The sequence below is a fragment of the Choloepus didactylus genome, chromosome X, assembly GCF_015220235.1.
Source record: "Choloepus didactylus isolate mChoDid1 chromosome X, mChoDid1.pri, whole genome shotgun sequence".
NCBI classification, from domain to species: domain Eukaryota; kingdom Metazoa; phylum Chordata; class Mammalia; order Pilosa; family Megalonychidae; genus Choloepus; species Choloepus didactylus.
This window is the reverse complement of record NC_051334.1, coordinates 168,223,938-168,247,503: the sequence shown is the minus strand read 5'-3', so window position 1 is coordinate 168,247,503 and position 23,566 is coordinate 168,223,938. Positions and strand designations below refer to the sequence as shown.

General features: G+C 38.2%; 1 long non-coding RNA gene across 1 annotated transcript in view; it reads left to right on the top strand.

The window, feature by feature from the left end:
• The window catches only part of LOC119523674, a 65,104-nt gene extending 43,493 nt beyond the window's left edge, over positions 1-21,611 (top strand). The window contains exon 5 of the long non-coding RNA XR_005214650.1: positions 21,224-21,611. This is a non-coding gene — a long non-coding RNA (uncharacterized LOC119523674). The remainder of the gene's footprint in view (positions 1-21,223) is intronic.
• The last annotated feature ends 1,955 nt before the right edge of the window (positions 21,612-23,566 follow it).

The window sequence follows — 23,566 nt, the reverse complement described above, 5'->3', positions numbered from 1 at the left end:
AGATTTGGGAAGTTTTCCCCAACAATTTCTTTGAATACTCTTCCTAGACCTTTACCCTTTTCTTCCCCTTCTGGAACACCAATGAGTCTTATATTAGGACGTTTTATATTATCTATCATATCCCTGAGGTCCATTTCGATTTTTTCAATTTTTTTCCCCATCCTTTCTTTTATGCTTTCATTTTCCATTCTGTCATCTTCCAGGTCACTGATTCGTTGTTCAACTTCCTCTAGTCTTGTACTATGAGTGTCCAGAATCTTTTTAATTTGGTCAACAGTTTCTTTAATTTCCATAAGATCATCTATTTTTTTATTTAGTCTTGCAATGTCTTCTTTATGCTCTCCTAGGGTGTTCTTGATCTCCTTTGTATCCCGTACTAGGGTCTCATTGTTCATCTTTAGTTCTTTGAGTAGCTGCTCTAGGTGCTGTATCTCTTCTGAACTTTTGATTTGGGTGCTTGGGCTTGGGTTATCCATATCGTCTGGTTTTTTCATATGCTTTATAATTTTCTGTTGTTTTTGGCCTCTTGGCATTTGCTGAACTTGATAGGGTTCTTTTAGGATTTGTAGACCAGTTGAAGTCCTTATCTCTAATTTATCAGATCTACAGCTTCGTGGAGTACACTTTCTCTAACTAACCAGCAGGTGGCGTCCACAAGCCACCTGTTTGCCACAAGCCAGTTCTCCCCTGCTTTGCCTTTGTGGTGAGTGGGGGAGTGAGTCTTGTGGGGTCCAATTGGTGTACCAAGCTTGCGTGTGTAGTTGGTGTTGCCCGCCCTGTATATGGGGCGTGTTTCTGGGCAGTCAAGGAGGGGGGTGGCTCTAACAATCAAATCTCCCTGGTGATCCTGGAGTTTTAAAGCTGCTGCAATAGTCTAATCCTTCAGTTCAGTCCTGCCACAGTTTGTCTCTGCCACTGACCCACAAGTCCTTGGTATTGGCGTATGGCTCCTGAGACTTGCGAGTGGGTCCCTCTTCCAGGCCGTGCATCCCCTGGTCCTCTGTTGAGGGATGACTGTGCTATGTCACAGGTGAGTGCCGTCCCCCCCAGGGCGGTTCTGGGCTGCAGGGCTGTGTAGGGAGGCTCCCAGTCTGCTGAAATGATGGCTGAATGGGGCTTTGTTAATTCACACTGCTCCACCTTCCCAAGTCTGGGACAATCAACTGAGGTTGCAGGGAAGGCTAATGTCCACACCCAGTTTTGTGGTGTGTGCCTGTTATTTGAAGCACTTCCATCACACTGGGTTGTCTGGGGCAGCTCTGGGATATGGGGCTGGCGATGGGCAGGAATGTTTCCTGTCCACCAGGATGATGGCTGTGAGCGGACACCCCCCTTTTCTTGGGAAGTTGTGGTGTTTAGTGAATTTTCTCAGCCACTGGATTATTGCCTTTTGTCTCAGAGCTCTCTTAGTTCTGCTCTTGTCTTGACCTGCCCAAATTGCAAGTCTTTGAAGCTTTCTGTATTGGGCTTCTTAGAGTAATTGTTTTAGAAAAAGAAAAAAGGATTAAAAAAAAGGGGGGGGGGCCTCCTCACAGATCTAATGGGTTATTGAAATGCTAAGAGACAAAGCAATTAGGGCCATTAAGGAAAGGTCCACAGGGCAGAGAGATCAGCTTTTCTTCAGGATTTGCATATGAGCCTCAGGGCCTGAGCTCTGCCCTTCCCATTTCTATGTTCACCAGAACTCCAAAAATCCTCCGCTTTTATTTTGGAGTTTTTTGTGTTGTTTTTTTCTATGCCTGTCTCCTCTCTGCTGGGCTGGGTGCTCTCAGATTCTCTGGTGTCTGGTCTCAGTCTATCTATGGTTGGAGTTTGGATCAGTAGAATGAGTTTCCGATAAGGGCTGCCACTGCAGTTCTCCCTTCTCCTACCCGGAGCTGACAGCCCCTCCTCCCACGGGACTGAGCCTGGCAGGGAGGGATGTGGGTCCCCTGGCCACAAAAACTTACAGATTTCGCTGATCTCAGCAGTTCCATGTTTTCATGAGTGTTGTATGAAGTATGCCCAAAGTCAGATTGCTCTGTGGTGTCCAGTCCACGCAGTTCCTGGCTTTCTACCTACTTTCCTGGAGGAGTAACTAAAACATACAGCTCACCAGTCCGCCATCTTGCCCCACCGTGATTTTATTTTATATTGCAAGCTAAAATTGTTAAATTGTTGACACTTTGCAAATTGCTGCACAGTTGAGCATGTTTATCAAGTTTTTCTCTAGAAAACTCATGCACGAAAAGTAGAGAAAATGATGGTATAGAGCTTTGAACTATTTGACAGTGGAGTTATCAGTACCTCATATCAGACCATCCCAGTTAAGGGAAAACAGTGCAGCAGGGCTTCAGATTTCATTCAGATTTGAGAATGAATGATTAACTTTAAAGTTGAGGTTGCATGCCATGGCTTGGAAGTATTATGTCTTGCGTATTAATACCACTAACCCTTGGAACTAATCCATTAATAAAGTAATGCTATATTTGCCTACTTATGCCACTGAGGATTGCATTCTTAGCTTAGCTTTCTTCCATGATAAGTCCTAAATTAGGGGTTGCAAACATGAATGCCCAAAAAAGGAGTAGTCAGAAGTAAGACAATCAGGACTGATGAGGGCCTATGGAACAGTGAATAAAGCATTACAATTAAACACACACATGTGCGTACTGAGCATTTTCAGGAAGTGACCGTATGCATTTATTTTTGTTTTGTTTTGTTTTTGTTTGTTTTTTTTAATCTTCATTTTATTGAGATATATTCACATACCACGCAGTCATACAAAACAAATCGTACATTCGATTGTTCACAGTACCATTACATAGTTGTACATTCATCACCTAAATCAATCCCTGACACCTTCATTAGCACACACACAAAAATAACAAGAATAATAATTAAAGTGAAAAAGAGCAATTGAAGTAAAAAAGAACACTGGGTACCTTTGTCTGTTTGTTTGTTTCCTTCCCCTATTTTTCTACTCATCCATCCATAAACTAGACAAAGTGGAGTGTGGTCCTTATGGTTTTCCCAATCCCATTGTCACCCCTCATAAGCTACATTTTTATACAACTGTCTTCGAGATTCATGGGTTCTGGGTTGTAGTTTGATAGTTTCAGGTATCCACCACCAGCTACCCCAATTCTTTAGAACCTAAAAAGGGTTGTCTAAATTGTGCGTAAGAGTGCCCACCAGAGTGACCTCTCGGCTCCTTTTGGAAGAATCTCTCTGCCACTGAAGCTTATTTCATTTCCTTTCACGTCCCTCTCTTGGATCGGAGACCGTATGCATTTAAAAGAACTGTAAGCTTTTTTTCAGTCATCACCAGGAAATCCCCAGTAGATATTCAGTAAGTATTGATGGAGCATTTCCAATGGGTAATCTACTCATTTTGCTGTCAATTATAAAATGAGGAAGATACAATGTATTTCCTGTCCTCAAGGAGTTTACAGTAAAATTGATGCTTCCCACAAATCATCTCCCCTGCTTCCTGTGCCCCAACATCTGCATCCCAAGCGTCTACATTCTGCGTTCCATCCCTACAGAATTTCTTTCAGTTCTTTCAGCCTTCATACCTGTGCCTTCACAGATGCTCATCCTTTTTGTCTTCTCAACACTCTAGCTTGCCCCTGGGTAGCTCCTATTCATCTTTTAGTTCTCAATTTAAATCTCCCTTCCTCCTTGGTCTGTATCAGTAACAGTGCATTTACCTTATTATAGCACTATTCTCATTTTATATAACTGCTCTTTAAACTTTCCGTATTCCACATAAGGTTTTAAGCTCAGTGAAGGCAGGAACCATGTGTGTTCAGCTTGTCCACTATTGTATCACTGGTGTCTAGTAAAATAACCTGAGAGCATAAAGTTTATTTAAGCAATAAGTGTTAAATGAATGTTTAAATACATAAATATTCCCAGGGCATTGATAAGTTTAAATGGCAATATTAAATCTTTGAGAACTGGGGAAGGATTAATGTCTGTGTGTGGGCTCAAGCCTTACTCATGTATGTTAGCCTCAAGAATCACCATGTGCCTCTCCTTATTCATGCTGAAAACGATCCAGGTACCTAAGTACTAGACCAGATGGTGGGGATCGTACACATTTTAACTGTTTTCTCTCTCGTCTCTGATGATGTTACCTATGATGACTTGCGGGCTTGTTTGGGGGTAAGCCTAAAAGAGGTGACTACCTCTCTCCACTCCAGTGACGGTGTTCAAGATGTCAAACCTTGGATATCAGAGCTGCTGAAAGAGGCTATGACTCCGAGAATTGCATCCATGAATATAGATTGAATGCTTACTCGCCGTCAGGCACTTTGTTAGGAACTGGAGATTCAGAATCGATGAAGCAGAATAAATAGACATTGATTTGTTTTGAATTGGGTCTGTGGGATCTGGCCACTTTATGTAAGGATCTTCTGCCTCCAGGTCAAACTTTTTTGTGTTTCTTTTCCAACTGTCCTCCCTTAATGTTTCAGTATGTTCTTTGAGTTCTGATTTCATAAGATCTAACTGTTCTTGCTTGTTTATAATGAAAAGACCCTAACTGGTGCTAATCCTCCTTTTAATACCCTTTGGCTTAAGTTAAATATAAGATAAATAACAAGGTATTTACCTTATTATAGAGCAATTCTCATTTCATATAACTGTTCATTTAATTGTCCATATCCACATAAGCTTTTAAGCTCAGTGAAGGCAGGAAGCATGTGTGTCTAGCTTGTCACTGATGTTACAGCAGTAGATACAAGCTTTTCCAGGTTACCACAGTATCAGTCTGCCTAGAAGGGCATATTTAAATGATCAAGCAGCTTCCGGGACACAGGGCTGTTGTCTGAGCACCCGTTTCACTTCTGTTTGGTTTTTTGATTGGCCATTTTAATAAAGCTACACCCTCAAAATAGAAAATTATTCCCACATTACCCTGAAGTATGATTAACAGTGGACTTGGAGTTAAGGAATGAGTGGCCTGGCTGGTTTTAATCTGTTATGATTTATATTGAACTGCATTCCAGGCATGACTACCTCTTGATTTGCAAATTTAGGATGATTTTGGTGGAGAGGTATAAGAAATGTCCTAGAAAGAGCATTTAGATATTATATCTTTACCTTATTATTTTTAAAATACCTGCTGCCTTCATTATCTAACCCTGTTGTATTCAATGTTGTTTATTGTTGTTTACATTATGGAGGTGAATATTTTATAAAGTGTATAAGATGAAAATATCCCATATATTCATATGATTAAAGCAGCATTGGAATATTATTGTTCAGAACGAAGCGAAGCCTACTTTATAAAGCATAGAGGGGCTAGCTATTATACTATAGAACAGTAATATTTGCTATCTCTTATTGGGGATTTTCTTCTTAATATTGTGTAAGAAAAAGGTAAAGAGAAGAACTTGTGGAAATTAATAATAAACAAATCATTTTCTTCATCTTTATTGAAAATTTCAGAACTCATCATTCAAAATATGTTCCTAAAAATGCACTCTCTCTCTCTCTTCCACAAAGATGCAAGCAATCTTACAGCTACCCTAGAGGTTATATAGATAACAATTTGATAGAAACATTATTAAAATTATAAAATAATTATTTTAAGTTATACTAATAAGGATTCAAAGGCTCCTCAGTTTACAGTCCTCCTAGCAATTTGATTTCACAAATGCAGTTTCCATCTATTTTAATTTTTGATATATAATCCTTACCCTAATCTTTGCTTCCATGAGGGTGGTGTGAAGCTCTCCGTCTCTCCATCTCCCTTCTTTTCTCTCTCAAAAGAGTGTCCGATCAAATCCATTTGTACAGTTTACATGGAAACTCTTAATACCAAGAGTAGTTTATTGTATTTCTTCCAGATAATAAAACGTTCTTTTTAAAAATGGAATGTCCTTGCCATGAGCAAGTAGATTCAATTTGTAAAAAATCATATCCACCTCATGACAACACACAATCCCTCATTTTCAAAGCATTCTAAAGTGACTAATAGTCAATATCAGAGTAAAAAAATGAATGATTCCAACTTAGATAATTTTATGTCACAAAAATATATACAGTTTAAAAGAAATAGACCTTTGACTTTTTAAAATTTTATTTTATTTTGAAATAAATTCACAGTTATAGGAACAGTTGCAAAAACAATACTAACCCCATACAAAGAATTCCATCATACCCTGACCCCCCTCCCCCGATAGCTCAATCCACCAACCTTAACATGCTGTCACATTGCTATTTCTTTCCCTCCCTCCCTATCATCCATCATCTATTGCTCTTAGACCTCTGACTTTTAACTCGGGTTTAGTTTGGAGTATTGAAAGTGCTCATGGATTTGTTATTATTAAATTGGTAATTGTTGAGCTCCGAGGAGGGGGTGCAACATCTTTAGTCTGAGCTTATTACATTGTAAAATATGGATTGCCTCTACCCTAATGGCCTTGGAATCCTATTACCATCCCATTAGAGAGTATGGGATTTTAGTAATTCTGTTGTTGTTTCCAGTGGGCAGTGAATATAATGGGGAAGGGCAGGGGTTAATGCAATTCATCTCTTTTAATACTTGTAACTCCCAGTCCCTTTTCACTCACTGTGGTTTTCATGAGGGTTTTTCCCCCTTCTCTCTGTATCTTTAGAGCTCAATATATTTCTGGTGTCCTTTCACAACCAGAAGAGATCGGGAGGGTAATTTGGGGATTCTTAAGGTTTAAATAGAGCTTTAGATATTAGCTTTTCATTAACTGAAGATAAGTAAATAAGGTGTTGCATAAGCTTGTGAAACAGGCTGTAGCTCAGAAAGGTTTTCAGTGACTGTCATTGTGCCAAGAATAGTATTGAAATAGCCCTTCAATCAAGATCATTTATAAGGCTTTTTGGAAGGAGAAGCATGAACAAGTGGTTTGGATTAATGCGAGCTAATGTTCTGGGTAAAATGTTTCCATGTGTTCATGGAGACAGCTGTGTCCTGGGTGCTAGTAGTGCCAAGAGAGAAGTAGGGAAGGGTTTCAAGGTGATACAAATCAGATTCCTTTAAAGAGAAGTTTATCGGGAGATTGTGGGAAGATGGCGGCATAGAAAGAAGTGGAAGACTTAGTCTCCCCCAGAACAATTCATAAATGAACAAAAAACCAGTAAATAACCTGGAATAACAGCGGGGAGACAAACGTGACTGTACACTCAACATCCACCGACATGAATTGGGAGGGATGCCCGAGATCACAGCATAAAATCTGTAAGTAAAACTGCGGACCCGCGTTGAGAGCCGAGAGCCCCTCCCTCACGGAAGCCGCGCCGTGCACTCTCAGCCCAGCTCCAAGTGAGGTTTTAATATTAACTGCTCAATACATGCAGCGAATCCTCAATAAGCAGACAGAGGCTTTTGGTGACAACTGACCTTGGGAGAGTCGGGGGACTTATCTGTCTCAGGGTAGGGAGCCCAGAGAATCGGGTGCTATCTCTGGCTGACGGGTGAACCTGGGAGTTTTTCTGTCCCTCGCTCTCTGTGGAGAAAACCTCAGCTGTTCTCAGCCCGCAAGGCATTGCAGTAAAGACAGCCTCAGACATTCTGCATTCTGAAATGAGCTGAGAGCCCCGCGGCACAGCCCTGTGGCCCAGGGCTTCCCTTGAGGGATGGTGCACACTGGTGATGTAGCACGGCATTCCCTTGGCTGAGCTCCTGGAGGATCGCGGCTGGGAGGGGGGACCTGCTCGGAGAACCCAGGGAGGCTATGCCAAGTCCAGTGGTTGGTGGGACAGCGAGAGAGAGGGTCTGGGGCTGAACTGAAATGAAGGCTTAGACTCTTGCGGCGGCCTTGAAACTCCTGGAACCTGGGAGATTTGAACAGTAGAACTGCCCTTCCTTCCTGGCCACCCGTACACACGCCCCACATTCAGGGTAGATGCCCAAACTGAGTTCTCCAACTGAACCCACAAGAATCATTTCCCCACACGCTGTGGAAAAAAAGGCTGAGAACTGACATGAGGGATATAGGTGACTCACAGACGCCATCTGCTGGTTAGTTGGAGAAAGTGTATGTCACCAAACTGTGTCTCTGAAAAATTAGATCGATATCCTTTTTTTTGTTACAACTTGAAAGAACCCTATCAAGCAAAACAAATGCCAAGAGGCCAAAAACAACAGAAAATCTTAATGCATATGATAAAACCAGACAATATGGAGAATCCAGCTCCAAACACACAAATCAAGATTTCCGAAGAAACATTGTACCTCGCACAATTAATCAAAGAACTACAATCAAAGAATGAAAACATGGCAAAGAATTTAAAGGACATCAAGAGGACCATGGCCCAGGATATAAGTGCCATAAAGAAGACCCTAGAAGAGCATAAAGAAGACATTGCAAGAGTAAATAAAAAAATAGAAGATCTTATGGAGATAAAAGAAACTGTTGGCCAAATTAAAAAGACTCTGGATATTCACAATACAAGACTAGAGGAAGCTGAACAACATCTCAGTGTCCTAGAAATCCACAGAACAGAAAATGAAAGAACAAAAGAAAGAATGGAGAAAAAAATTGAAAAAATCGAAATGGATCTCAGGGATATGATAGATAAAATAAAACGTCCAAACTTAAGACTCATTGGTGTCCCAGAACGGGAAGAGAAGGATAAAGGTCTAGAAAGAGTATTCAAAGAAATTGTTGGGGAAAACTTCCCCAACCTTCTACACAATATAAACACACAAAGCATAAATGCCCAGTGAACTCCAAATAGAATAAATCCAAATAAACACACCCCAAGACATATTCTGATCAGACTCTCAAATACGGAAGAGAAGGAGCAAGTTCTGAAAGCAGCAAGAGAAAAGCAATTCACCACATACAAAGGAAACAACATAAGACTAAGTAGTGACTACTCAGCGGCCACTATGGAGGCGAGAAGGCAGTGGCATGACATATTTAAAATTCTGAGAGAGAAAAATTTCCAGCCAAGAATACTTTATCCAGCAAAAACTCTCCTTCAAATTTGAGGGAGAGCTTAAATTTTTTACAGACAAACAAATGCTGAGAGACTTTGCCAATAAAAGACCTGTCCTACTTCAGATTTTAAAGGAAGCCCTACTAACAGAGAGACAAAGAAAGGAGAAAGAGATATAGAAAATTTTAACAGACATATATACTACCTTACATCCCAAATCACCAGGACACTCATTTTTCTCTAGTGATCACAGATCTTTCTCCAGAAGGGACCGTAAGCTGGGACATAAAACAAGCCTCAGGAAATTTAAAAAAAAAAAAAAAATTGAATATACTCAAAGAACATTCTCCGAACACAATGGAATACAAATAGAAGTCAATAATTTTTTAATTATAACTCCACTATTTACTTCCTACATGATAAAAAATACACAAACTAAGGACAAATCAGTGGTTTTGAACTCAATGTAAAATATGTAATTTCAGACAACTATATAAAGGTGGGGGAATGAAGGAGTATAGGAACATAGTTTATGTGCCCTATTGAAGTGAAGGTGGTATCAAAGAAAAACAAGATTGATAGGGATTTAAGAGGTTAATTTTAAGCCCCACAGTAAACACAAAGAAATTATCAGAGAATCTAACCATAGAGATGAAAAGTAGAGTTTGGGTTAAGAGAAATGGGGGAAGGGGCAATGGGAGTTAAGAAAGGAGTGTAGGGTTGCTGTTTGAGGTGAAGGGAGATTTCTAGTAATGGATGGTGGGAAAGAGCATAACATCATTCTAAATGTGATTAATCCCACTAATGGAAGGCTAGTGAGGGGGTGGAATGGGAAGATTTAGGCTGTATATATGTTTCCACAATTGAAAAAAGAAAAAAAAAAAAAAGTCTAACTAGATCACGATTGAATGCTAAGGATGAACTTGGATGGTATTGGAGGGTGGAGGACAGGTGGCTTGAAGGGACACAGTTGAGACATAAGGAAAAGGAAATATAGAATGTAAGCACTGTATCATTGTTGAATCTGTTATACTTCTTAGCTGCGCTTAATGGAATTACATAAAAGAATGTTCTTGTTCATGGGAAGTACATACGTGAATTATAGTGTATGTTCAAGGATGTGTGCAGCTAACTCATGTTCAGAAGACAGAGAAATATATGATGGATGATAGGGAGGGAGGGAGGAAGGGAAAGAAATAGTAATGTGACAGCATGTTAAAGTTGGTGGATTGAGCTATCGGGGGAGGGGGGTCAGGGTATGATGGAATTCTGTGTATGGAGCTCGTATTGTTTTTGCAACTATTCATGTAACTTTGAATTTATTTAAAAAAAAAAGTTTATGAAGCAACAGTTAATTTCTTCAGTTAATTTCTTACACTTCAGTGGATGTATATGTTTGATTCTATATCCATGGTTTTATTCATGAAATTTGTTTTTAGCTAATACAGCTTTTTTTTCCCCGCTCGAAATAAATATGAACATCAGATTACTTCTCCGAATGTCAAAACAAATTAGTTTCCAACAGTGATGCAGTGAAGGGTGTAACTATTTTCCCTTTTTGTATGTCAGAAAGCATTACTAGGACTGGGAAATTCCCACTTTCTCGCCTTATCCCTTGAGCCTGGTGGTTTGCAGGGGCCTAGTTTAATGTCCAAGCATGCTCACCTGACACTCCAGCGCCCCATCTGCTGCCATTAATGAGAATCACATGCTGAGATCCAAAGAGGCAAATAAGCTCAGAAAAAGGCAGGGAATGGTGGCAGGTGATTAGAGGATTTCAGTCTGCTGAAAGTGAGTGATATTCCCAGGGTTTATTGTTTACCTTCTCAGAGAATTAAGTTTCCATATGTTTCATCATAAATGCAATGAGTGTGCAACCTAATTGCAATATGAGCATGTGTATTGGATAATGTAGGAGAAAACTGGTGTTTGAAGAGAGGGAAATTCTTCTTGTCTTCATGTTCTTAATTGCCCACCTGATTGACGGTAATAGAATAAGCCTGGTATCAGGTGGTGCTTAGATATGGTGCCTTGGTATAGAATAGTTTGTGTATTCCTTGAATATTCATGCATTGAGTTTCCTGAATTTGAGATATCACTTACCATATTTCTAGACAGACCATGATGGTATCACTTCTTTCCATCCATTGGGTGTGTTGAGTGAAATTCACTTTGGAAGGTAATTATGTAGCTACAGATGCAATCAGTTTTCATTCAAATGAATTGATATGAATAAGTCTTGTTAAGGGATATTATTTCCTTTGGATCCTTAATTATGAACTATCTTTTCAGTCTATTTCTGTTCCCTCAAACATTTGGGAGACACAAACAAAAATAAAATAAAATAAAGTAATAAAATCTACATACTGGTATAATATTTAAAAACCAGCACATATACATGAGACCATATGCAAAGAAATACTAAATCCATGGACCAGATATGTAGAATCTATGTAGAATTACTGTTTTGTAAAGGACAATGTGGGGGAACCTGGTTATTCAACAAGTGGAGTGTGGACTTCTGTTTCTCATTTATTATTGGGTTCTGTTTAAATCCTTTTGTCCCTTTGTTCTTGGAACTTTCCTTCTGATCTACCAAGGAATATAAAAATCAGAGGACCCTATGTCTCTCTCCGTGAGACAATGATACATCACCTTTAATATCTTCACAAAGCCTCACACCTGCCACCTGTAGTCTCTGTACAGTGCTCCTTTAATGTTCAGTTGATGTTTAACACTTGTTGAGTATGAGCACACCAATAATGAAACTTGACTCTTCATAACAATAAGTAGTGCTTTTTTTTTTCCTGACTAGTATCAGAATTCAAAAGTAATGTGAATTGTACTTTGAAACACACAGGAAAGCTTAATATCATATTTTATACCATATTCCATCCAAGCTTTCTTGGAAATACACTCTCCAATAAGTTTATAATGGCAACAGAAATTAGCACATTATGTTTAAATATGTATTCTCTAACTATGAAAGTAGAGTGATCCTTGCAGAAAATGCAGAAAACTTGAAAGACAATAAAAATTGCCCCAATATTTTTTTTTTCTGACCCAAATTAAGTAAATGAACATTTTAAAAATCAGGATTTTGTTTCTTGCATTCATTGTTTTATTGTGGAAATTATCCCATGCATTAAATAGCACTCAAAAACATTACATTAATATTTCACCAAAAATACTTGCCTTAAATATACCTTGCTGTGTCGTGACTTTTTAAAAATATCTTTCATTGTTTTTCTAATTATAAAAATCTAAGTATATGATTATAAAATAATTTGAAAAAATAGACAAAAGTAAAATCATTTTGAAATGCCGTGGTATAAATATTAATACTGTTAATATTTTGGTGTGCCACTTTTATCATATCTACCTGTGTATTAATAGTTTTAATTTATATCTTAGCTATTTCTATTGAAGTTATGTGATTGAGATATTCACTTTCCACTGAATTTTCTGCTTGTTTTATTTCTCTAAAAATAATGGTTTTTAAAATTTTATATATAAGTACTCTTAATATTTTTTGGTACTATATTTAGGATATAGTAAACGTCTACTTATATTCATTGCTAATACTTTACCCTGATAGTTTTTTCCTTTTTAACATAAAGATATGTAAAATGTTTATGTAGTAAGATCTTCTAAGATTTTACATATCTTGGATTGGTTCTCTGTTAAAAAAAAAACTTACATGGTCAAGTAATTATGTACTATATTTTTCTCCAATAATTTAAAAAATAATGCTATGATAAAATTAAGCTTTTTAATCCATTTAGAAATTTGTTTTTAGTGTTAGATGAGGATCTGTTTTCCCTAAATAGTTAATCTACTCTTAGATACTCACCTGTATTCTATACTCATTTTTTTTTTTTTTTATGAAATAGGGCTTTCTGGTCTATAAGATGTCCTTGTTTTTGTTTTTGATTTGTTTGTTTGTTTTTGCACTGTTACCATACTCTTTTGTTATTGTAGGTTTATAGTAAGTTTAATATAATAGAGCCCCTCCTCTTTATTTCTCTTTTCTTTAGAATGTCTTGCTAACTTGTATTTGTTTAGTCTTCCAGATAAACTACAGAATAATTATATCAAAGAAATCTTGAATACCCTTTTTAAATGCATATATTTCATGCATATAAACACATATTTTAATGCAATTTCATTTAATTTCCATCTCTATTATTTAGTCGTATCTGTATATACATGTGTAAAAGTGGGAAAATGTTGCCATGCTATAACCATATTTTTCTCTTTAATTTGATGCTCTGTTTAATTTAGTGTTTTTTTAATCAGTAAAATAATTCTTCCTTTTTGAATATGTGGGTTTGATGTTTTGACCCATTTCTCTTTCATTTTTCTTATGCAGACATTTTTCATAGACTTTCATGAAATGTACCTTATTTATTTACATACAGTAATGCAGAAAATTTCTCTCACGTTTAGTTTTTTCTTCTTGAGAAAATAATACGTCAGTTAAAAAGTTCTCGTAATATTAGTCTACCAATAGCCAGATTACATCCCCTGAAATATAACTGCACAAAATTAAATTGTGATCTAATGTAGTTGGTCTTTATACATTTGTGTGTAAACAATAAATACACTGAGCAGGATGAATAATTCTGAGTGCTCTAGCTTTCCTAGTAAGAAACTCCACAAAGAAAAAGGTTTCCTTGGTGGAATAAGTTTGAGAAATAATTCACGTAGTAGCCGTTTCTTGGCACTTTTGCAATGATTATTATCATATTAAAAGGTCTAACAAGTTGTACAATAAAACCTTGTTTGATTAATTTGAACTCGTCTTCTCTCAGATTTAATCAGCAACATACCATTTGCTAAATTGGGGGAGGGGGCAGATTGTTTGGGTTTTTTTTGTTTTGTTTTGTTTTTGATATGGGGTGAGAGTAATTAAACAACCATGCAATTTATATTGAGCTTTCAAATGGGAAAGGCATTATTGCAATCAATTTCAATTCCCAGTGAATCCTGTTTCCTTTAGGTATGGAATGAAAAATAGTTCTGTTCATATCTTTAGAGATGGATTGTGGAGCATTTTACTCACTGACCATTTACTTATGATTAGTAGTAGTTGTAGCTGCAGGATGCAGTATGACAGTATGTAGCAGCTCTATGATTTTGCAAATAAATTACACGTTTTGAAGATCAGTTTTTGTCTGTAAAATGGGAACAATACCTTGCAGGAAAATCTGAGCAGCAGAAAGGATGCATGCAGAGTCCTTAGCACAATTTCTGCATAGTGTAGCCACTCACAAAATGATATTGGCATGACAGTTGATAATCACTGACAGGAAAAATGAATAGGATATATTCCCTGCTCTCAAGCATCTTGCAGTGGTGCAATAAGAAGTAACAATTTCATAATGCTTTGCAATTTAAGTATATTTTAATGCACGCCATTGAGAGGGTAAGCATCCAAATAAGTAAAGTGGAACAGGAAAATGCTGTGAGGGAGTTGAAATAAAGAGCTGCAGCCGTTCTCAGGAGGCATCGATTCCACGCTGCAGCATACGCCAATAAATGATGAAGAGAAGAAGCCATGAGGACTTTGCCATGAGGACTTTATCCAGGGTGAGCACTGAAGGCTGTCACACAATCTGATGAAACTGAATCAAAATCGCATCAAAGTTCAGTTCCTCAGCTTGAAGTGCTTGCCAAATGAGGCTGCTTCTCTGGTAACTCGTTTACGGAATGTGATTTTAAAAGCATCCCGAAGTTTTAAGTGCCTTTGTGTCATGTTGACATCTGATTCATCAATGGGTAAACATCCTGCGACTGTCACTGGAGCATCTTTTCTTCCTCCTAGAAGCAAAGCCCCAGCTCAGCAAGAACAATGTGACAGTGTTGGTAAACCCCTTTAATACTTTAAGTCTAGACTACTGTAATTCTCCATTTGTGGGTCTTCTAAACTGTGTTATTTATAGGATGCAACTTAATAGTATAAGGTGGCCTAGATCCTTCCTGGCTTTTTTTCACTTCAGCATATTTAGAAACATCAATTCAATCCCTGTTTTGGTTACCCATGCAATTTAACATTGATTGTGACATTTTACTCGCACAGTGGGTACTTCAGAGATGTAGTTTCATTCTGCCTATCAGGTGTATGTTTCCTTCACCAAACCTTGTTCACTTCCAAAGGTTTGAATTTGGAAGCTTCTGATATGCCCCATGAGCTTGAGGTGGGTATAATCAAAGTTATGTTGACTAGTCTTCACTTTTATTGTATTTTTAAAGATAAACTCCTTTTTACTTAAACAAAATGCATATTCTTTATAAATTTGTAAAAAGCAAATATTTGCTTTTACTTCATAATTTTAATGCCCCAAATTAAGGGGAAATATGGTTGAGATGTTTTTCTATGCACACACTATAAAATGTTTCATAAAATGAGATTTATATCACACTTATTTAGTAACCTACTTTTTAAATTGGTTATCACAGAAGTCTTTTCTATACTTTAAAAATTTTAATAATGACATGATATTTCATGTTATAAAATGTGAGTTATTCATTTAGCACTTATTCCTTAAATAAATATTTAACAATTGTTCCTTGTATACATGACCCTCTCCTACTTCTTGTGATTCGGTAACAGATAAAGCAGACAGAGTCAGTGTCCCTGTAGAAATAGCTCCCTGCTCTTGGAGATTGGAGGTCCTTTCATTTTGGAGCTATTATAAATAAGAGAAATTTTGGTCTTAAATTGACTCACTCGGGAATATTTAATCTGGCCATCTTCATTCATTCATGATAAGAATACATGTGTTTAGTAAAAATGGTCATAGCCTTGGAGAAACTTTCCATGTTTCTTCTTCTAGTCATGTCCCCCTAATTTAATCATATTTTCTGGCCATAAATTATGCCTTTCCTCTTGGGCCCCTTGAAATAAGGTTTCATTTGAACTGTCTTCAGGGGTTATAAGCCCTATGCTATTTGCCAAATCATCATTCTCTATAAGCCTAGCCCAAGACCGTGGGATGCTGCTCACTTCCATTGCTTGAGGTGTCTGTCTGGGAAGAGAAGTTGGGAACTGAGAGTTAAATTAAAGCTGTGAGTGTTTATTCCTCATTTACACTCTAAGTTTGGGATTTGCCTTTAGATAATAACATAGACACTTTATTCTTTCAGTCGGTACACTGGGTTCGTAGAAATATTCCCAACATTGTAAAGGATGCCCTGGTTACAGCCACATCTTTTAGGGTTTGAGGTCAACCCCATTGTAGGGTAAAAATGTGAAGAGTCTGAGAACAAAGTACAGTCCAGGATGGGAAAAAAGCAAGAATAAATAGTTGGGGAATTGGAAATTTCGATGTAATAAGGATTTCATGACAAACTAATAAAAAATGTAGGAAGGAAAAAGGTACTTGATTATCACTGTGTGTCTTTAAAGGCAAGCTAAAGAATTTTAACTTTGGTCCATTGGCAATAAGAACTATTGTGGATTCTAACAGGGGAGTGAAGTGATGAAAGACATAATTTGGAAAGCTTAATAAGACACCATGAAGCAGAAACATCAGAACCTGGAGAGAAAAGGAGCATATAGAATTCTATTGCTTTTGTGTCCTTCATATCTTCTTTTATAGTCGTGGACTCAACAACTACTCATGTGAAAGGATAAAAGCTATGATTTGAAGGTGATGTAATAAGGTAATGTCTTTCCCTTTTAGCCCTCTATTCATGGCCCAAATCATAAAATACACTGGATCACACCCAAAATACCACAGTGCCTATGTTTGAAAAATTGTGATTGAAGAGGAAGTTCCTCCACCTGGGAGTGGAAGCATTGGCAGAGAAGAGACACCAATCACAAGAGTGTCTGGGTGCAGCCAGACCTGTACTCAACCTTGTCTTAATTATGTCACTGACTGCCTTCATTGGCACTCAAACATGGGCCATGTTTGGGAAAGTACTGGGGAAGTAATTATTTAACCAAAAGTTTCCTGATGATCTGCTGAACACCCTGACATCTGGAGGGGTGGGAGCAGAAAGGTCCTATGTGACAGAGCACCAACCGTGATCTTAAAGGTCTCATGTTTTCTTCAGTCACTTTCCCTTCGCTAGTTGATGGATGAACATGGAGCTCCCTAATCTTAGTCCAAGGTCTTCTACTTTGGCATGGCTTTTTGCTTCTTCCTGTGTATTAGAAAAGACTTTTTGTTTACATCAGATTCTTCAGCACATCAATTTCCTCTATTTATGCCTATATATTTTTCTAATTACTTCCAGTCCGTCAACTTGATGACTGATTTCCTAAAGAAGGGGACAAGTTGTTGTCTCTTGTCCTCTGCAGCAGTTTTCACAGTTCTAGTCACAGCACAGGTGTTCAAAGAATGTGCAGGAATATTTTATTAAAGGTGGACAATGTAAACAATTACATGTTCCATGTGTAAACAGTTACAGGTTTCAAGTGTCAAAAGAAGAAGTACAGAATTCTCATGGACAGATCGGCTTAACTGCCTTTTTGACAGAACCAGTTAGATCCCATAGAAAGTAGAGTCTGTCCGTCATCACAGGCCAGAGAAGGGAGCCATCTCCCTTGCTTTCATCACAGGCTGCTCCTTGTTTGCTCTCTCTGCTTTGGTGAATGCTTCAGTTTGCAGCAGACCCTATAACCTTCCCATGCATAACAATCTGTCACTATTATTCATGGCTTTTCTCCAGTCTCCATACTTTTGGCATTGCCATTAAAGAGATTCAGTGTGCTTAGTAGCTCTTTAAAAAATAAATAATTGAAAACTAAATTATATTAAACTGGGTCAGTGCTGACCCTTTCACCTCAGTCCATTGCTATCTCCTTAAATGTATTCCTTCTTAAATCATATTGTAATTTGAAGATGCTGAAGTCTAAGTTTTTTGACTCAAATGCAGTTCCTTCTGATGCATAATTCATTTTCACTTTGTTACTGGTGCTGCACACGCAATCGCTTTTTTGGCAGCTAAATGCAGGATGAAATCAACAGCTCTGTAGAGGGTGAGGAATCAGTGAACATCTTGGCGGAAGAAATATTAAGTGTGTCACAATGTTTTGTACTCTGGTGAAATGGAGACAAAAAAATCCAACAACCCTCAAGTTAATGCAAGAGAATGACATTTTTGGCTGAAAATTATCTACCGCTGATGTCATGCTGATGTTGCATTTAATTATTCCGCACATTCCAGAAAATGATGACTTTTGAATGTTTTTGAATCTTAGTATTATTTGATGATCATCTTCTTGGAGTTTCACTGTTTTTAAGGAGGATGATGCTCCCGAGTGCCTGTCACTCTTATATTCTCTGCCAGTTTGGAATTCCAGTGAAAACACAAAGAGAAATGCCAAAACTAGACAGTGTTGTCTCTGAGTGATGAGGTTGTCAACATCGACAAGAGTTTGGATATTTCGAAAATTAGGTATGTTTAGGCCTACAACAAAGGCAACTGAAAATTGAATTGGCTTTAAATTATGGCACCAAGTAACCTAATAACATTGACATCCAGAGAGGTGCCATTTTATTGGGCTTTTAGAAAATGGTATTTTACTGTTTCCTCAAAACAATTGTGAAATCAGAAAGTCTGTTTCTGGTGCCCTTCCACTACTTGGTGAAGGAAAGCTCTACCAATTTTCCAAATCCCTACTCCCTTTCCTCTTTCCTCTCCTGGGTCAATTTCCCCCAGTAACTCTAGCCCCAGCTCCTTCCTATTTGGCAAGGCATTTATTAGATGCTAGGTGGTTAGGTCCTGGAGTTTGAACACTCCAAATGCATGAATAAAACCTGTCTGTTGGTTAGAATTTTAGTATGGATGATCATGAAGGAGACTGAGCATCCATGTGTGTATGTGTGCACACGTGTGTGCATGTATGTGTCTGCATGTGAGTGGAAGTAGACAGAATCCTTATTTCTACTAATTAGGTTGTCACCTTTTCAGTCTGTTTACTAGACTGTCCTGCTGCATTGCTTTGGCTCTTTCTGGACACCTTGAGAGCAGACAGCTGAAGACAAATTTTCAGAAATAATGGGAAAAACATCCTGAGAGGTTAAGTGGTTAGAGGAACTGCTTGATCAGGGCTGATTAAAAGAAATAAATCTTTTTAACTTGATGTAAGGGCAATGAGGAACTAAGGCAGGACACAGAGGGGTACAATGTCCTTTCTCTTTCTCACGTATTCAGAGTGACAAATTTGAGATGGGAGAGATTTATAAGGTTGAAGGGGAGCTTTGGGATAAGATTTAATCAATCAGGCAACATGTCTCTTTTGGATCTCTTTAATGGACAGGCCCTGTGCTAGGCACCAAAGGAATACCAGAGAACTGAAAGAGAGCTTAAAACACTAGATGAATTTTTTAAATGATAACAAATATCTTAGAGTCCTGAAGGAAATACTGGATGTGTAACATCAAAAACCTTATAGGAACTATTTTCAAATTAATACCTCTTATTGCAAGAATCAGAATCCCTCTGGAGTCATGAATGAACCCATTATTTCAGCATGCATTTTGAGTTTCAGTAATATTAATTCAGCATTTTTCTGTTTGGAAATGTTTCATCAAGTCAAGGAAATTGGCTCCTCTGCTTGATATGTATGTGTGTGTTTGGTGGCTTGTTTATTGAGTAAACCCAGAAGGAAAAAAAAAATTATTTATTCCAAATTTGATGGAAGACAGCAGAGGTTTCCCAGGTAGTGGACTAATTGTAGGTTGTTTGGGCTGAGCTATTTCAACAGCTGTGAAGGAAAGGACATGTCTCTTGAATATCATGGCTCTACCTGGGCTTCACTTCTCTGAATATTAGTATAGATTTATGATACATAGTAGCCAATCATCCTGTTACTAAGAAATGGAGGTTCTTGAAGGAAGTCTAATCAAACAAAATTTGTAAGTGTGGAAGATTTTTTGTTTGTCTGTCTCCTACTTTCTCTTCTGGCAGCCCTGTTTCCCTTCTTCTCCTTCACATTGCTAGTTTGTCTCATCTCCTGCAAAATCTTTCTCTAAAAGATCTGCCTACCAATATGACTAAGCCAGGTGACAGATAACATGGATTATGGTGTTAATATCTTCCTTTAAATGTGAATTTTCAAAGACAAAACAAAATCCTTCAGGACCCAAAATAGTAGCTTGGTAAGAGTGGGATGCCAAAAGAGTGAAAGACGTTCTGAAAGGTCATCTCATCACACAGCTTGTTGAGTGCACAGCCTTACTCAGGCACTGCCTATTCATGAAGTCAGTTCTAGTTCCAGGTCAACAGGAGATGTGTTTATTCTCTAAGGAGAAACTAGAAACACACTGTACTTGATTTGAAAGAATATAACAGACTCTCGGGGCTATTTAAATTCTTTATAGAAGGCCAGTGATACATATTGACTCTACTTGAAGTACAATATAAAAGTCACACTTGCAGAATAGATAAGCTAGAAGTGATTGCCATTTCTCCAAAAAGTAGTATTCTAGTAAAATTACTTTAAAAGCAACACTTTTTCCTCTAATTTTTAGCAGCAGTTTATCATCCATTCTCAGTCTTCTTCACCCCTTTTCAGAATGTGAATACATTCTCTTTCCTCCTTTTGGCCTCTAGTACGGGTCCAAAGAGCTTTTTTTTTTTTTTTTTTTTGTATGACACGAGATTTAAGAATGTGTTTTTTGTGGGGTTTTTTTTTTGTTTTTTTTTAATTGTTGAAGGGTTGTAAAAACAAACAAAGACAAATAGGCAATAGAGTCCTTACACGGTCTGCAAAGCCTAAAACATTTACTATTGATGCTTTCACAGAGAAACTATGCCAGCACTAATTCTAGTGTGTTGGACAGACTGTAGTATGGATAAAATTTCTGAGGGAGAAAGCAATGACCAAAGAGTGGGGAGGCTGGTGAACTGGGTTTTAATAAACCCTGACATTTAATCAAATAGTGAAGTTAGAAAAGGATAGTAAAAATAAATATAGGAGAACTCTGATCCTCAGAAAGAATCATGGAACTTGAAGATACTGCAAGACAAAGATTCCAAGTGTGTCATCAATTGACTGTGTTTGTGGTACTAAAACCATTGGGAAAATACAGGAAGCTCTGGGCTGATTGTATTCAAAGGTCATAACTAATCCAAATCTGTATCACAAATAGAAGCTGCTACCCTGAGAATGTGAGCCAAATCCACACCAAAATGGGACAAGGGGAACTCAGGAATAAGAACTGTCAAACCAGGAGAACAAAATATTGATGACTTTGAATATAGGCCCAGCTTTTTCCCCTTGGTTGCATTTAAAAAGGTCTGGAAAGAAAAGACGAGTCTAATAATACCATTTTTTTTTCTTTCTTTTGTATAGCATCACTCTCAAATGTATTTCCATCTGATGTCTTTCCAGCACCTAAAATGCAACATTTCTAAAATTTAAATTATCATCTTGCTCAAAAAATTAGCTCTCATTTTGGACCTCAAAGCCACCATTGATGCTGTCCTGTCTCCCCAACCTCACTCCCTCCAGATGTGGATTGGTACGTGATCAACTCCCTTAAGATGTGTGACTTCAACACAGCAGAGGAATCCATCATATGCTCAGCCTTGCCTCAAACAGTTTCTAGGTAAAAATGGCATATGCCTGTGTCTTAGTTTGCTAATGCTGCAGAATGCAAAACACCAGAGATGGATAGGCTTTTATAAAACGGGGGTTTATTTCACTACACAATTACAGTCTTAAGGCCACAAAGCGTCCAAGGTAACACATCAACAATCGGGTACCCTCACCGGAGGATGGCCAATGGCCTCCGGAAAACCTCTGTTAGCTAGGAAGGCAGCTGGCATCTGCTCCAAAGCTCCAGCCTCAAAACGGCTTTCTCCCAGGACGTTCCTCTACTAGCAAGCTTGCTCCTCTTCAAAACATCACTCCCAGCTGCACTCTCTTCCTCCCCCCCCCCCCAGTCAGCTCATTTATGTAGCTCCACCGATCAAGGCCCACCCCGAATGGGTGGGGCCATGCCTCCATGGGAACATCTCATCAAAATGATCATTACCCACAGCTGAGTGGGGCACATTCCAAGCAAATCTAACCAGCACCAAAAACGTCTGCCCCACACAAGACCACAAAGATAATGGCATTTGGGGGACACAATACATTCAAACTGGCACAGCCTGTCCATAATATCAGAGAAGCAAAGAAAAGTAATCCATTTGGATATATAACAAATTTCCCCATAAGCCTGTATAGAATAAAGAAAAGCAAGGCACATTAGGAAGAGAAAAAGGAGAATGTATGGAATAAAATTTCCATTTGCCAATTTTGACAGCCGTAATATTGTAGACTGCATTAATGTTCTATAAGTACACACCCGGCTCGGTGATGTCAGCTCTCAGTGTCAGAGAACAGCTGCCTAGATGGTGACCCACACGTGACTCTCCAGCAGAGCTTTGAGTGAGATAGTTGGGGGCAGGACGGCGGCTGACACGGGCTGCACTGGGTCACTGTGAGCACCCAGGTCCCCAAAGGGAAGAGAGAGATGAAAGTAGTAAGAGTGCATCATGCATGCCCATTAAAAAACAGGGTGAATCACCAACAAAACAGACCTCACACACTCAAAGAAAAGTTTTCCCTTTAAAAATAATCATGTGATTATAATACAGGAATCTATATCCAGCCATGGCCATCCATCTCATTCCACTAGTCAGGATTGAAAATGAATCTTATCTCAAAAATTTCTGATCTTGGATTCTGTTAAAATGTTCTCCATGACCCTGTCACTCCATGCTTGCAGAGAACCTTGCATGATAATGTAACCTATTAGAGGCCATGAATGTGGAATCCAATATTTATTTTTATCTTAAAAAGCAGTGTGGCATGTGATAGGATTTAAGGTGCACGGGACTGTACCCATCACTTGAGATTTTCTTCTTTCTCACAGCATGTGGGCCCTAAAATTCTGCCTTTGGAAAACTGCCCCTTTGCATTATGCCTTGCTTCTTCCAGTAGTTATCCTTTTTAAAGTCCAAGTATCTCTGGACAGGTTATCAAATATAATATGTATGCTATATAAGAATGATTTCATTATATGGCTTTCTCTCACTACTGAGGAAATCAGAATAGCATGAGAATACTGTTTATATGAAAGTGAGGGAAGGTGTCTCATAGAAGAGATGCAAAAGAAGATGCAGATTGTGAAGGAACGAGGGAAAATAAAGACAAACTTCAATGACGTTGCAATTTTAAAAGGGCTTATTTTGACCACCCAATTTCCTCACTGTTCTACCCTCACCTCCCTGCAGTTCAGCCTGGCTGATTTTCTTTTCTTTTTAAAATAGTGTTCGGCAAACATCACATTTGTGTTGAGTATAAAAGGAGAAGAATGTTACAAGCTCTCAAAGGGGTGGTGGAAATTACAGGTAGTGGAAATGTAATTATCCAACTTGGAGTTTTTCCAGGCCAGATCCACCTGATCAGAGACATTAGAGCAAATGCATTACACTTTTAAAAAGTCTCCTGCTGGGCTCACTGAATGAGAGTAATATTATATTGCCTATGGTTCTGGTAAATAAAAAGCATCATTAACAAAAATGCGATGTGAAGAGCCTGCTGAAATGATATACTGTATTTAGCCATGATGGTACATCAAAATCATGAGCCTGGCTTCTGAAATGGGCGGATGCGCTGGAGGGGCAAAGAATGATGATTAAAACA